At 42.0% G+C, this 16,915-nt stretch overlaps 1 protein-coding gene across 2 annotated transcripts in view; it reads right to left on the bottom strand.

Annotated features, from left to right (window-relative positions):
• The window catches only part of APBB1IP (amyloid beta precursor protein binding family B member 1 interacting protein), a 71,661-nt gene extending 56,322 nt beyond the window's left edge, over positions 1-15,339 (bottom strand). Inside the window, exon 1 of one of the 2 annotated variants that reach the window (XM_072854478.1) lies at positions 15,031-15,339. The gene's annotated coding sequence lies outside the window, so the exon portion shown is untranslated. The remainder of the gene's footprint in view (positions 1-15,030) is intronic. The other variant, XM_072854477.1, reaches the window with a different exon arrangement.
• Positions 15,340-16,915: the final 1,576 nt, after the last annotated feature.

Below are 16,915 nucleotides of genomic sequence, written 5' to 3'. Positions count from 1 at the left end.
CCACCACAGCACCTTACAGGATGAGGACCAACCTGATCCAAGAAAGCAATCAACTGAGGACAGAACAACTTAGTGACTATAAAGACTGTCAAGAAAAGAAGACCAGCAAGTATCCTGTTCTTCAATCTTAATGCTTTTCCTTTAATAGAGCACCTTGAGTCACGTAAACTATTCCATAGTTAAATGATAAAGGCCACTGAACCACTAAAGTCAATATCTGTTGTTTGAGAATTACTTGGTAGCATGTCTTTAATATAGTAGTTAATACTGGAGCAATCTGAGCTGCTCTGCGTCCTTTGGACTTGGTCTTTCTGGCATCTACATAAGCAAGACTGGCCTAATATCCACTTGTCCTCTTACCACCTGTGTTATCCCCAACACCAGAACTCAGTAGGCCTGTACAGCTTTCATCAGCCAGGCTCAGAGCCTATTCTACCTGCTTTAGACTTTTTTTGTAGCTGGTGTAACTAAACAAGGCACAGGCAACTGGGAACTGGGCTTTGAATTTCCACAGTTCTCTCAGATCCCGGAAATCAAAGACTTAAAGCTTTGGGAACGAGATGTTATTAAAGACATTTTAATAGTATGTGGTTGGCAGGGCTGAGGGTAACCCTAGGCCGATGGTGGAGATGGCACAGCTATGCCCCTGTACCAGGGATCACATGTCACATATGACTGAGCGAACAGAAAGCTAAAGTCATCTTACCTGCTTCATTTCCAGCTGACAAAACCACACTGGATGGCTCACTCTCTCTGTATGTATCATAGTTATCATACAGAGCTTTCTATATAAAATTCCATTTCTGTAGATTCAGGAGTATACTGGTTGGGTAAATGATTACTGAATCTTAATTCATTTATTTGAATCAACAGCTGTGTAGCTTCCTACACACCTGGCACTTGGAGAATCAATTTTCATAAAAAGGACAGATAAAATGGCACTTATTTGATCAGGCAGAGCAAAGTCAAATTTGTTACAAGAAAAAAAATGGAGCTGCAGTTCATACTGACAAGCATCTCATCAGTGCTTACATAATACTGAATAATTTTATGTTTTCCTGTTTTCTGATTTAGGAGAACAAAATATCTGCTGGGGGAATCTTACCAGCCCGAGACATTTGTATGTTTCTGAGGTTTTTTTAAGCACTGGCTAGATCTACTTTCAGGAAGAAGTCTTCATACTGGTTCCTTTGACAAACTGAAATCCTGCTTTGCTATATTTTTGCAGAATAGAAATATAAAAATGGCAAAGAATTACTCTTGGGTTGCAACCAGGAGACCTTATCAAGAGGAGGAGTGAGAACTGTCTAAAAAGGAAAAAAAAACCCTAAGATCCTCTTCAGTAGTTACAAAAAAAAAAAAAGGCAAGAGAACTGAATATTGGATTATACAACACTTTCACCAAATTTTGGGATTTTTACAGGTTCTAGTAAATTTATAGCTTCTTTCTTTGCAATTATATGATTTTCTGAATCTTCAGACACATTTGACTCATAAGGAAAATAATGTAATCCTATGAAAAAGCAATGTCCAAAGAATTCTGTAAGAATTTCCACTGTAAATTGGAGCCAAGTTAGTCACTGATGACTCTTCCTTATCAATTCAAATAAATGGCTTTTAATACTAGAAGTTTTTTTGACCTTAAGCACGTGGGGGAATGGAGAAGGCCTGAACGTGTATTTTGAGAAGGAAATACATCAGTGTCCCTTTCAAGTGTCACTTTCAATGAACAGACATCCATCATCATCACCAGACTGATAAAGCCATGTTGTCACCAAGCCATTGCCCCTACTGGTATCTTTTTTTTTTTTCCTCTTGAATTTTTATTGATTGGGTTTAGGAAGACAAAATTAACATCATAATCACCAAATACCCTGAAAATATTTTTATGTTAAAACACACTGAATAATCTCTTAAACTGATATGAGAACTCTCCAAATTCATCAGGGATTTTGTCAAGAGCTAGAAAGGCAAAAGATAGCAAAATGAGTCCCCAAAATGTGGAACTGCAAAAGAGTGTCCATCCACCCTCCTCCTCTATGATTCCTCTCCACAATAATTTCCATTTCTTTTATTTGATTGCCACAGTAGGAATAAACAGACAAAACAATATGCAGATTTGGGAACTATCCCATTCAAGGAAGATGTTGCTGCATTTTGGACCAACAAATTCTTTTGACTTTTATAAATAGCCTTGAACTTATTTAAACCAGAAACTCAAAGTGAAACCTGCAGGTGTATGAGCTATTATTAACAAAAAAGGGGAAAAGATTTACCAAAGTCCCCAGAAGAATATTGAGTTTCATACTCAGTCCTCCTCTACATCCCCTAAACAGTAACTTTTCTGTCAGGTTTTTCTCTATGTAGTACTAATACTAGTAACTCTTAAAATCACTATCAACTACAATAAAGTGAAGAGAAAAAAAAGACAGTACTTTTACAATAAGTTTCCCAAGTTATGCATAAGATTTTAAGCAGAGAAAAAATCAGAATTAAAATAAAAAGAGGAAATTGCGGTTGTCAAGAACAAACATGCTAAGGAGGGGTTTGTGGGAAGGCATACATGTGAAACCTAACCTATTTTTAAAGTGATTGATTTTCAAATTGATGTCTTCTAGACCACTTTTTGAAGTAACACCAAGCATGCAGGCAAAGGTACTCCTTGTCTTTTATTTCCCCGAAATTTCATATTCTCAAATTTTCATTGAGCTCTCATGAAAACCTCTGTTGTTGTTTTTTTTAAAATACTCCCACATTTCTCATACTGTATATCTGAGGGGTTGGGGCATTTTCTCTTCAGCTTGCTATTCTAACCACCAAGTCTCACTATTTAGTTTCTGCAGATTAAACTCTCACAGGTTTATATAATACATAAATATTGACTCATTGTATTTTGACTCATCAACACATTTATTCACCCCATCATTTACCAGAAGTTCCCCAGACCTGCTAGACCTATTATTTTTTTACCTTCCCAATTTCAGATTTAGCAGCCCTTTTGCTGATAAAAAGTTTAAATCTAAATTGAGATGTGAATAACAAAACTCTTGCATTTTATTGTACTCTTTGTACTTCTAGCATCTTTGTATTTCAGCTCACCCAATGAAAAAATCTGGTTTCTGCGTATTTGTTCCTACTTCTCCTTACCTGTTAGTGCCTGTCTTTTGTAGTGTCTGCCTTTTCTCTGTCACATGCTTTGTTGCCATTTCCAAAGACCTACTTGCTTCCATTGAGGTGCCCCTGTGAGGGGGACTCCAACCATTTCCTTTTCACAAGAACCAGCCCTGCTGCCCTGGATGACAATACAAAACTCCTGTGAACTGTATTTCTAAACTAGGCAACAGACCCACACAAAACTTCTTCCCTCTCCTAAATACCTACTCCATATATACCCTCATTTTGAAATTGAGATGTAAATTTCTACATTTTTTGAGCTATGGGCTAGGAAGTTGGAATTAAGTTATCTCACTTCTAACACCAGAGAAATTTGGCAGATGCACAGAAAGCAAGCTAGCCCACAGAGATAGACGGGAAACACTCCCTGGTCCAACTTGTTGCGCTTGCATGAGCAACATACTTTGCTCACAGTGAACAACACTGTTTTCCCATGGGGATGGTCCAGCATTCAAGGGCACCAAAGAAAAACACTGACTGAGAAATTTCTTGCTCAGATGCAAGAATGGAGAAGCAGTCCTTGCACTCAGTCTCAAGGTGCACAATCTTACCTGGGTTAAGTAGAACCTCACCTAATGTTATTTAGTGTCATGCACTGACAGGTGGAGCAGGAACTGCCTTTCCTGGTCTCTAATATGAACTCTGTAATTAAAATCAGGATATGATTTCTCATGGTTGCATACATTTTGATTTACGATACCAGAGAGAATAATAAAATAACTTTATTTTTTTAAGAATGAAGAAAGTTTTGTGATTTGCACACTTACATAAGACCACAGCACTATCTCTATGAACAATACATAGGAAATGGAATTGTTTAACAGAATCATTATCATTTGGCAGTAAGCTAACCGAATGAGTAGTAAAACAATGGCATGAAATTCACCCTGCTTAAAAAGAAATTATTAAAAAATACCATGAAAGCTGACAGGGTGATCATATGGTGTAGCTCAAAAAAAACAGGCATGGTACTACTAAGCAGAGTTTGAACTGTTAGTATCTGATAGCTCTGAGAACTACTGAAAGCCAGATCCTTTCAACAGGAAGAGTGGTCTAAGTCACATGGTAACAAGGCTTCTGTGCTTGCAATCTGAAAACAAGCTCAAAGCCTTTGTGCAATACCGAACAGGAAACACCAACGGTATCGCACAAAAGATTACCATCTCTGCAACTCAGTCTCAGTTGAGTTGATGCAGTTTAATCAACCTAAGGGCTACAAACGAAAAAGGAATGAGGAACAGCATGGTATCAGTAGAACAAAGGCATACAGTGGATTCATGCTACAAACAGTATTAGGAACCAGTCCCCTTAGTGATCTGGTGAACAGTTACGGACACATTCATCAAATTCAAAGCATTGTTGTTATTCTTAAACTGTTACATATGCAAATAGCAAGGTTAAAAATACATTAAGTATATTTTTACAAGTCACACAGAAAGATCAAAAGCACACTTTCACCTCCTAGTCTCTGCACTACAGCATGTAAGCGTTGGAGTACCAAATCCACCAAAATGAACACTAGCTGTTTGACTATCCAGATGACCACTACCAGCACTGAAACTTTCTGCTAACGCTTAATGCTGAAATGCTTTCTGGAGTGGAATGAAGAAATCTTTAATGTTTTACAGACCCACCAGTAGCCCAATGATTAAATCACTCAAATCAGAGATTCACCCTTACCTACGGCAGGCTATGCAAAGTAGATCAACCCGTATCAAAGAAAAAAAAGAAGAGAATTAGGGAAGAGAGATGAAAGTGACAGAAGCCCCATAAAGTGACAAAAGAACCATAAAGAGCAAAGCTGGAAAGAGGGTAACTGATTGTCACAGGAAACAGATGTGAAAGTAGTGCGATAAAAAAATGCATCAAAACCTAGAGGAAAATTACTGGGGCATCATTTCATCCTGGCTTATAACACAAAATCAGTGGGATAGTACATGAAACTGAAAGTCTGCACAACTGTTCCAGGGAAACATGGACACTGTAATTGTGAAACTCATCATCAAAACTGGTGAGTTAGCAAGCTGAGGAGTTGGCTTTCTCTACAAGCAGTTATAGCTAGAAGTTTTAGTATTTCAGAGAGTTTCAGGCAAGGATGATGAACATGTTTCAAGGCCTTCTATCATGTTTCAAGGCCTAAAACAAAGGCTCCACCAATTTGGAACCAGAATAAAGCCTTCATGATAGACAGGTTACACCATACCTTCCAGCACAGGATTTCTTGTACGTCCTTCTGAAGCACGTGATGCTAGCCACTGTTGGAGACAACTTGCTGGCCGAATTGACTGCAGGTCTGAAATAGATCTAACTACATTTCTTACAATTATTTCACAGTTAGGTGTCAAGAAAAACTCCTGACTACTCAAATGTCTCTGATATACTTAAGTGAGGCAGGATGGAAGTTCCTTAACCAGCTATTGCATCATGTCTAGTAAAAAGTCCCTAACAGACATTTAGGTCAATTTTTATGAAGTAGAATACAAGAGAACATCTATCTCTGCAGAACTCAGCCTAGAAGAATAATCCAATTAGTTACTAATTCCAGTAGATACTAAGAAAGGAAAGTGAAGTTTTGGAGTGATAAAGTAGAAATAGCAGCTGCCCCCAAGCTTTCAAAATCAGAATCAGATTTGGCAATTAGTATGTTGACTTTTCTCTTTCTTACCTACATAACATGACCCTGTAACTCTCTTCTGTTTTAATACTAACTCATATTTTGAAAAGGATGGGTCAAAAGCAATTAGACTGCTTCCAGCAGTGCATTTACCTAACATTGATAAGCATGGCATTTTCCAAGAAAAAGCTTGCACACATAGATAACTCCGAAAGCAGTTTCTTACTCAGATCACCTATTCTTCTGGGAAATCTGGTGTGCCAATGACCGTAGGTTTATCTGCAGCTGAAACTACATTGCATATTTATCTCAGGGATGGGTGTGACATGCCATAACTCTGCTCATGATGGAATAAAAGCAACACACTAAAACACTAGGAGCTGCGGGAAGACTGATACAACTGCAAAGTACCCTTCCTAGTTTAAAATTAAGTCACATTTGGCTTTGGATTGAAATAAAAATGCCAGATAAATACAATCATGCGAGAGAATCCGTTTCTAATGTTAACCTGGGGCACTACAGCATCTTCAGGTGACCATGCCACAAAAAACACTTCTAGCATTTTCCATTGATTGCTCCAGACACATTTTTACATACACTGTGGAACCGATTTTGACTCCAGTTGCCTTATCTTGTATCACATTACTCAAACTGACTCTAGCAAGACTAAAGGCACACCTGATAATTAAGCCTATAACTCATACTCTACCAACTCCAGAATCATCCACCCAGATGTAAGCACAAACATCTGTAGATAAGAGTACCCCAAACTCACAGATCCTACTTCTGTTTCACAGAAATTGTAACTATGCCATTTACACAATTAAACCTCTTAAAAGCTTGTTCCCTTTTTTGCTGTTTTGGAAATTCACAGTTAACTCACTTGTATTACAGGAACAAGCTTACAGTTAGGACTGAATTTGGAAGAAGTCTTTATTAGTCCAAAAGACCAGGCTTTCACAGACCTGAAAGCTACACTGCTGCACTTTAATGATGACAGCAGTTGTATTTTACCCTTGTTTTGCCAAGATGATAATGATAATTTAAACACCACAGGAACTCCTATGCATGAGTACACCAACTGAGCACAAGTACACCACCATCTTTTTCAGTGACATATATTTGAGTACTTCATTTTCCATCGGCAAGAGAGAGAGAGAAAGAGTTTTAGTATGTTTGTAAAGCACTACGGGACACTGAGCCTGAGGCAGTCCTTCAGATGACAATGCCTCAGCGTCTATCACCTCTGTACTCCCCAGCCTTCCCCTCTCCCCCATGCACTGCCCCAAACACACGTTCTCTTCTTTATCCCACTTGCCAAGAGGGGTGTTTGGGAGAAGCAGCTGTGGGTCCTGTTCTTAGGGTGAGGCAGGATGGCAAGATTACTGAATGGTCCCAGAGGCTCGGTTAAGAGAGGCTGAGAGGAACAACGGACTACCTAAAAGCTTATCCACAATATATCAGGAGGAAGTTACTCAAGGCCAGAGGAGGGGGTTAGCTAAGGGCTCTCGTACTAAGATGAGAGAGGACAGGAAGAACATTTAACCAGTGACAGGCAGCATATGCTATAGCTATGGCAAAGGTGCGTGGAGGGATATGGCATGCAGGCTGCGTGCAAGACAGCTCATTCACCAATCTCCTCTCCAGAATCACTCTCAAGCACAGATACAGTCTGAAACCCGGGCTCCAGAAAATGTATCCCAAATGTACTCAAGCAGCTGGGGACTGTGAGTTAAAAGCACGTTACGCAAGGGGAAAAAGAAACCCCAGTGTAAAGCACGAGCTCAGGGAGAAGAAAGCTGGGGAGCAATTTCTATGTACCAGAACTTCACTCTGTAGCCTCCTGTCAGCTCCCAAAGGGGACTGCTTTTATGGAGCTTGAAAGCAGTGCCACTTCTGTTCATTTTTATACAGTATCCTCCCAGCAGACAATGTGCTTCAGTCCGGCCTGTGGGTCTAAGAACACTACAGAAATACTGTACGGCTACAGACTCGGTCATCTTCTTTTTCCTTTGTCACAGAATTGTTTACTGCAGAATGGTCCAGTTTGGGGACTTTCTCCCCATGAGCCATACAGGCAGTACAAACTCTCTGTGTAGAATGAAATTGTAGAAGGAGACGTATTTCCAGTCCTATGTCTTCACACAGATTGGTAGAAGAAACAATGCCCTATTCTGTGCCAGATTACTGGCATGCAGGAACAAGATCTCCATTGCCCCAACTTATCTTCTCCTGGGAAAGGCGGAAAGCTGGATGGAAGTGTGTCCCCTGAGCTGGATTCAGCTCATGAACCACCAGCTGATCTAGGCTCATCCGTCTTGTGTTGATAACATGTCTATTTCAGATCTACTCAGGTATAAAAAACTGCAAACGTACACGTTACCAGAAAATATGAATCTCAGTTCGAGGTTCCTCCCATTCCCTGCCTTGAAGGGAGAGCAGAATACTGAAAGAGTAATGTAACTCTGAGTAGCACAAATTTGTTCTGTTTCCACATTCCTTCCCATAATCTGTAGTTTGCTGATGTTGGCGTAATGTTTTCCTTCCTATTTTTTCCAGTTACCCAACATTGCTGTACAGAACTTACATGGCAACTTAAAAACTTTTAAAAATTGCCAGCAAATGAGAATAGTGTGATTATTAATAATTTTTGGATCCTGCAGAATGCTTAGCCTAACTCCATCCTGCAATGGAGCAGATGGGCTATAAGCATTTAATTCCCATTTCCTACTTTTGAACTGTTCCCAGAATTCCCTTATCCTCAGGTCACTGAGCTATGGGAAGTGTGTCTTGTGGCTCTCTATTAAATGAAGATTTTGATATTTAGCTTTACAGTCCATAAGGTAGGCTGATCCCACATGAATAGATTGTCTAATAAGCAGAAAATGGTAGACAAGGAAACCCACAGATGGGAGAGGAAGGCATACAGGGATCCACAATGGGGGAAAAATCCTTCCCCTCCCCAATTCCCTACAGAATCAAGAGATGTTAAGTGTGGAATAATGAAAATCATAGCACAAACTTAGGAAGAGGAAAAAAAGGAATGAAAAGTTACAGTACAAAATTAAAGTGCAGGAGCTGCTACGTTGAATAATCAATGGCTCATCTTTTCCACCATTCACTCCCTCCCACAATGAGCCATTAGATGTAAGTGCAAGATATGCTATAAGGGTCCATGACACAACTGTCTACCCATACAAATGATTTATTCCTAGGCCCTAGTCATTGGCAAAAGCTCTAAATCACCATCTTATCTCTTATAATCACATGTTCTTATTCCTGCCAGAAATGTTTAAGGGAAGGAACACGTGGCATGGGAAGGGAAGACTGAAAGAGGAAAAGACACTAGCATAAAATGCTCTAACAGATAAGAGTGAAGCAAAAGGGTGAAAACAAATCTGTAAACATTTTATTGAACCCATCTTTTTCATACACAGTTCATGTATTAAAATCAAATGAAGCAAGTACTGCTTTAATATGAATTTATAGGTATTTCACCAAAGTACAGTGCTCAGTACCATAGCGAGTGGTAGAAAAATTAAATGAAGATTTTTTTCGAAACCTTTTTCTCAGCTTTACTACTGACTGAAGAGTCAGGCACAATTTCAAGGCCCATTATTAACTTTCCACCTAGAAAAGCTGTTTCTTTCAGTCTATATAACGCACAGTGATCACAAACAGCTATCAGCAGTGGGTTTCAGATGAAGATCTGTAAGGAAAGTGGAAGCCTGGAGTCACCACAGATGGGACGGTATATTGGTATGGCTGTGGCTGCTTTGCCACAGCACAGCAAGCCCTGAACTGCACAAAGGAAACAGTTACGGGAAGAAAACGTGAGAGGAGAAGAACCTTGTGACATTTCCAGTGTAATTCTTCCATTTCTGTAAGGTTTTCCATGATAAGGAAATGCCACTGCCTCCCTCTTTTTCCCTTACCAAGTGGAGGAGGGATGGAACAACTGATTTGGTCAGAGATAGCAATGCCATCATGACACAGGGGAGACTAAGGAGGTCAATCTAGTGACAGATATGAAAGGCTTTGCTGAATTTCATGGAAGAACATGGCCCCTGTGGGACAACACTGCAGTTAAGTTTATGCTGAATCCCTTTCTAGGACTGGCACCCAAAACCACTGGCTCATTTGTACGTGCTCTCTCAAACATTAGGTCTGCCAGCTTCCCCTCAGTCATGAATATGTGGTCACCAAAGTATAAAACTAAGCTGTAACCACAAGTATTTGGGAATGTTATCTGTGTTCATGCTTTTAGCATGTATTCTCACTTCCTCAGGGTTATCTCAGCAACTTCGGCCCTCCAAGCCACATGTACAGCAGATCTTCCAAATATAAGATTTCATGTGAAAAGCACAGAGAACAGTAATGTAGACTTGACCGTTATTTAAATGATTATTTTTTGAAATTTGCAATCAGAGACACAAAACACATCAACTTTCAAAAATGCTTTTTGGGCTGATACATCCTTCCTACTTCTGTGCTTCAATGAAATTCCCATAGCAAGTGAGAGAACGGGGGCTTCTAGTACTGTTAGAAAGTACTAGAAAATCTTCAAAAGTACATCAAAATCTTGCTCTGAAGCGGAAGAAAAGTAGTCATGTCTACAGTCTGAGCTACCTGAAGATGCAGTGAGAGTACCAAAATGGATCAACTAAGGCCACTGAGGAGCAAGTTTTCATTTGCTGCCTATATGGACTTGATGCCAGCAGGTAAGTGACAATTCTGTAGAGCTTGTCCACTGTCTTGGTGAGCTGCCTTCTAGCCAGACACATTATTTTGCCTAAAACTGGGGACTCAGAAGGTCACTTGCAATTTTTATCAGCAAAAGCATCCGATGAGTGCCTCTATGATTTTGGCTCCCAGCTGCTCTCTCTATGCTTGATGGACTAGCAATGCTGCTAGAAGCAGATTTGGTCCCCTTACATCCCCACTCTCCCTGATAGGTGTATGTACAATGACAAGATTTCCACCAAAATTTTTATTATATCAGTTGGATTGTCTGAGGACAACTGAGAACTTTCTGTTGTTAGTGATATCAGCCATGTAAGGTCTGCCCATCACTGATAGCAGATACCCAGGGAGTTTCATCCTTTAATATTAGTGTTACGTCACACTTTTACATCCGCTGCTTTAGATTACAAGCAAATACAGAGTGAAAGTAAAAATGGAAATGGACTGAGAAGATGCATCCAGTGCAAAACTTCTATCAGAAATGTCTCTGTATTAATTTCTAAACAGAGTATCATAGAAAAATTTGGTTCATATATACTGAACCTTCTTTTTTTTCTAGGATTCATAATGCATCTACTCCCCAAAATACTCCTAATACTCCTAATAACTGTAGCCCTCATTTATTTGCACCTAAATGCATGGCATGCTGGATCAATGCTCAACAAGAAGAAACAGTGCTGTGTGCAGGCTGACGTAGCTTCTGGTAGCAAAAATTAGAGTAATTAGCTAGCCACAGATCTAAAAGGCCACTTTACTGGAAGAAAGGCTTTGAAACTAATGAAAGACAAACTTTTTAAACAGTCATTATCAAACTAGTTTGTGAATTCCCACATTAAAGTTCTAAGTCAGATCAAAGTCATTTGTGTTTCCTTTTCATTCACAGCCCAGGAGCAATGCTATCAATTAATATTGAGGGGTGGTGAGGAATATGCTCACAAGTGTCCTACAGAAACTTAAGAAGAACATGGCGCCCTAGCTTCTTTCTTTCACAGTGCAACATACTATCTTCTACACTGGCAGCTATAATGTTACTATCTAGGGTAGCCATGAATCAATAGGCTGGATGATAAGGAAAGCTGCCTAAAATGCCTGCTTTTCCAAGAGCAATTTTACTGTACCATGGATCACCCCTAATCATGAAAACACATATGGTGGAGTTTCTATTACATCTGCATCTGACCTCGTCATCCCAGGCTCTTTTTAGTCAATGAAGGGAAAGGAAGGTGATTTTATAGAGTATGATTCATGGTAGCTGTCTAAAACTGGGCAGCTGAACAAGTCTTAGCAGTATCTGTCTCTCTCCATTGACTGTAAAGGTGACTCAGAATCTCAGGTGACTAACTAAAATGCTAATGTCTAAAGTTGGGTGAGGAGGATCCTGCCTTTCCAAGAAGTGCTTGGGAAGGTCTGCATGGATGCAAGTTACCATTGTTACTAGAGACCTTCCAAAAGAAACAAGCTAAAGCTTCTGTATTGCTGCAGACAAATAAGAGGTCTTATTTTCACTTTCACCCCAGGTTAGCACCTGACCACATGAAGTCATCATCACAACAGGTCAGATGGGCCTACAACAAAACAAGTCAAGACATACTGAAATGAAAGATGAAAAAAAGGTCTGTGGGAAGAAAAACACATCTAGTTTGCAGAGAGAGCAGGAAAGGATAGGGGCCTTGATATCTGAACGATATGCAGGAAAACCAAATTCAGCTACATTCCTGTAAAGCCACCTCTGAAACATAAACACTCTTTCAAGAAAATCCACAATCCCAGATCTTCTCCTCAAAGGACAGATGTTCGTGAATCTGCAAACAAGACAGGTCCTGTCTTCAACAAGGCAACCTCTTCTCTCAGCTCCAGCAGTACTCCAGATTGGTAGTTTTCTCAGACATTTTGTAGGGCCAAAGAGATGCAATCACTGATCCCTCCACCCACAGGTTACCCAAGTCCTACCTCTCCCTTCACCACATACTGCAGAGCAAGAGAAGGAAAGCTTTCTGTCTCTTGTTCCTCTCATTGTTGTAAGACATTTCTTCTAACAGGAAAGGTGAAACACAGCAAAAGCAAAATCTTAGTGGGTTGGGTAAATTCTTTACTCCCTAAGAAATCTCGGGTCGCAGTACTGAGTTAAGCTGCTACAATGTCCAGCAGGCCCCTCTGTTCATACTGTTGCCCCCTTTGTGCAAATTGTTACCCTCCCAAATGTGTTAGTCTCTAAAGCTTTATAAATTAAAAAAGATCAAGTTTACAGCCTGATTCACAGGTGCATAAGTTATACAGTGTGTAATCGCTATACTGCTCAAGTATAGTGAGAATCAGACTTTTGATCTGCAAAAATCAAACTTAGCTGGAATAAATACATTTGATAACAAAATAAACCAGCACTTCAAAGGCATCATACCCTGCTTGAAGATACTGCACATCAATAATCGCAAATTCCAGCATGAACAATTAAAACACAATTTACTCAATAATTACTTTGAGCTTTCAGTCATATTTGCCTCCAAACACCAGAAGAGTCTGTAGTACCCACAGGAGGTATTTAAAGAAGAAAGAGAAGACACAGGGAATGATTAAAAGTACCCTTTCAGAGACAGTACATTTTTCCAGTTATGTGTGCTCCCAGATGGATCAGAATTCTCTGAGAATATAAAACAAGGATCACTCAGCTATCTGTAATGCTCCATTGATTAAACCTCCCAAAGACATTCGTAATCCATATTTCAAACCAAATTATCTCCATTTTTAAGCAATGCTTGCACAAAGCATGAAATACAATTAAATGTAGTAGTCTCCTCAGAAAGCCCACAGGGGAAAACAGAACTGAACAGGTTCAGCAAAAAGTTAAACATTCTGTTTTAAACATAAAGTTTTAACCTAAAATCACATTCTTTACAAAGTTTCTAGAAAAAAACTTTGTAAAGTTAGTGAAGACAAATGAGTAGGAACCTACACAGGTGGAGCAGGTCATCTAGTATAGCCCTCTGAAGCACTGGGGCTTACCTATTTGTCTCTAATGAAACAGATGTACTAAATCAAGTCCTGGAAACACTACACTTACACCACTGTTGTGCAGCAGCAGGGTAATTAATTAACAGTGACATCAATAGAGTCAGATGTGAAATGAGTATTTTTTAGAAGCAAGTCAGGAACAGATGACAACACATTCATGTCATGTAATTCACAAAGGGGAACTAGAACCAAAGAGGAAAAACGACTGCCAAAATCCTGCAAACAGAAGTTTTGAGGGGTAGAGTCAAGCTAGAGCCACACTAATGCATAATCATAATAATCTGGGGCAGAAAGGGACTTCAAAAAGTCAAGCTGTCTGTCCCAGTTTGGTGGCACCCTGCCACCAAAACTGTTCGTAGGTAGGCTGTTTGTTTGTAGGCTGCATTCCTGTATGCAAATTTTTAATGACAGTTAAGACAGGCTGGATGATACGCTGCCTGAAAGACCCTACGTGATACATCTTCCCAGTGTGACAATGAATGGATTTAATAACTTCTCTTTCGGTGCACAAGGGATTGAAAAACCACCCGAAGCTTGTGGAGACTGTATTTACGTTACTTCTCCACACTATTCAGACAAGGGTATCATGCAGGATGGGCCTCCTCAAAGTCAGGAGACACTTCTATTTTTTCCCCAAACCACGTCACCAAATACACCATCCGCAGAGAGATGTAAATTGCGTTCCTTGGAAGTCTGTACTAGCTGTTTTGCCATAACCACACCACCTTCTTACATGCTTAGTTTAAGATTGACAGATTAGCATATTCACATGCTGTATTTTTTGGCCACTTGTGCCAGGCTGCTTGGTCTGCAGTTTCTCCCGCCTGCCTTCATTTTCCCAATGCAGCCACCTAAAACAGGGCACTGAGTGTCCCCCGGGATCCCACCTGCCTCACGAGGCTGCAGGGAAGCTCTTGCAACCCTGCCTTGCAAAGGATCATTCTCCTACTCGCCCCCTCAGGGTCTGGGCACAGTGAAGCTCTGACTCAGGTTAACCCTACCGAAGAGAATAACCAACACCGGGACGCAGCACCGCAGCACTAAATCCCATTATCCCATTTCAGCCCTCCGAGGCCACGTTTGCCGTCGGAAGGCTCCCTGTCCTGAGGGGGGAGGCCTGTGTGTGAGCGGTGGCTCTCGCCGCAGGCTTCCCGGGCGGTGAGGCGGCACGGCGGGGGCTGGCGGGCTCCCCTCCACGGGCACCCGCGCTGCCCACCCCGGGCTGCCGCCCTCCAGGCGCACCACAAGCCGTGCCCAGAGCGGGGTTTGCCGCAACTCCCCACCCCGAGCACCCGAATTTGCCGGCATGATTTCTCACTACAGAGGTAGGGCACCCCGCGCCCCCACGCCACGCCACGCCACGCCACACCACAGCCGGACGCCTCACGCTTCCCGCGGCGGCCGCACCTCCGCCCTCCCGCCCCGTCGGGGTCCCGGGCTGGCGCTCGGAGCCCTTGGGGGTCCGGCTAATCCTTCCCTGCCCGGCTTACCTTGGCGGGCGGGCGGCAGGGGCCGCCAGCTCCCGGAGGCGCTGCGAGCAGGAGACGCGGGGCGGCTCTGCAGCACCCCTGCACAGCGGGAGCTCGCCCGCCCTCTGCCTATGGCGAAGTGGGGCCGCTTGGCGGGCTGCCGGGCGCCCCGGGGCGGCCACCTCCGCGGGAGCCGCCCCGGTGCAAGCAGCGCCGCCCTCCGCCTTCGGCCTGGGGACAGCCGCCTCGCAGAGCCTGGGTGGGCGGCCCGCGCCCTGGGCTGTGAGAGCCCTTCTGTGGGGGCAGGAGGAGCCGGGCCCGCTCCCTGCGACGGCTTCCCCTCGCGGGGACTCGCCGCTCGAGGCCGACCCGAGGGCTGTGGAGAGCCGGGGCGGACGCGTCCCCTCCGCGCTGTGGAGAGGCCTCCTCCTCCCCGGAGCCTTAGGGGCACCCGAGCTGCCCACAAAATGGAGCCTGAGGCTCGCCCTGCGAAGGCTTGCGGGGCTGGAGGCCCAGGCGGAGAGGCCGTGGCCGGTGCGGGGGCAGTAGCCCCACGGGGGGAGCCCCGGGCAGGCCGGGGCAGCCCACCCCTGCCTCCTCCGCTCCTCTCCTGGGTCAGCTCAGCCGGGCCGGGTGGCTTTCAGCTGGGCAGCGCTGTCAAATGCCCTCTGGTTTTCAGACAGAAATGTGTTTCTTTCCCCATGGCAGCAAATTGCTTTTATGGCATTTTTACATCATTTCGTAGCATTGCAAGGTGCTGCTTTGAAATGTACTTAGATTTCATTCACTGAGTAGAAATAATTGTATAACACATTAAATTCCATAAAAAGATGGGGAGAAAAAATAATAAAATTTCAGAGGTTTCCATCTGAAGTTAAAAAGGGAAATGTCAGTTAGAAAATTCAGTGTGGCCTTGGCAGGGCTCATGTCAAGTTAAAACGAGATTCTAAGTGCTGCAGGCGGCATGCAAATAGCATGATCTTGATTTAAAATCCTATTTTCATTGTCCATAACTTTGCCAAACCAATGCTTTTAGCTGATTTTTTCTTACGTATCTAAGGCACTGACAGACAGTGAAGAGTAGTGAACAAAGGTGAAGATGTCACCATCTCCTACTTCTGTTACTTCAGTTTAGGAAAGTCACCAGGTATTTTAGCTTAATCGTGCGTTTACGGGCAATTTATATTAAAACACCAGGTTTTGCTCCAAAGCAGCCAAGAAATCCCATGTTCCGTTCCTCCACCACTGCTGGAGATAAAATAATTATAGCAGAAGGATGGTAGTATTTTAAATTACCACCATGTTTTGCACAGCAAAAGTGTTTCAATGCTTTAAGGAGTAATTGCTTTGAAAAATTCCAGCTGAGACAGCTCAGCCATATTTAAGAATGCATTTAAGGAATAGTACATTGTTCTGCTCGTGGTATTGAAAAAAAACAAAGTTACTTCTCTGAGAAGCTGGCTAAAATTTACCAGAGACTTTGCTGAGGTCAAAACTGTGTCTTTGTCAGGTATGTGAAAATACATCTAAATTTGGCAAACTTCTTAGCATTCAAAAAATCATGCACATAGTTAATAAACAGTTATTAGTTCAGCAGCTTGAGAGTCTCAGATTCCATGGATCCTGCATATTCTCTTTGCTGACTTTCTTTGCAGTTGCTCCTTTTGGCTTTTGGGATCATTATGGTGCCAACGAAAGAGGTAATTTCAAAAGATCGATTGGCAATTATTATTTTTTAATTATTATTATCGCAAAGTCAATTTTGAAATCAGCACTTTGCAGTAAACACTTTGCATCTATTAAAAGAATAATATTTAATGGTGCATTTTGTTGTCAAAAAGTGTTATTTCACTTCTATATGTGACCTATCAGTAACATGGCCACACCCTGATTACACTAGTGGTTT

Source organism: Ciconia boyciana, chromosome 2, assembly GCF_034638445.1.
Source record: "Ciconia boyciana chromosome 2, ASM3463844v1, whole genome shotgun sequence".
Lineage (NCBI taxonomy): Eukaryota > Metazoa > Chordata > Aves > Ciconiiformes > Ciconiidae > Ciconia > Ciconia boyciana.
Note: the sequence above shows the minus strand (reverse complement) of the source record. Positions and strands in the feature narration are given on the sequence as shown.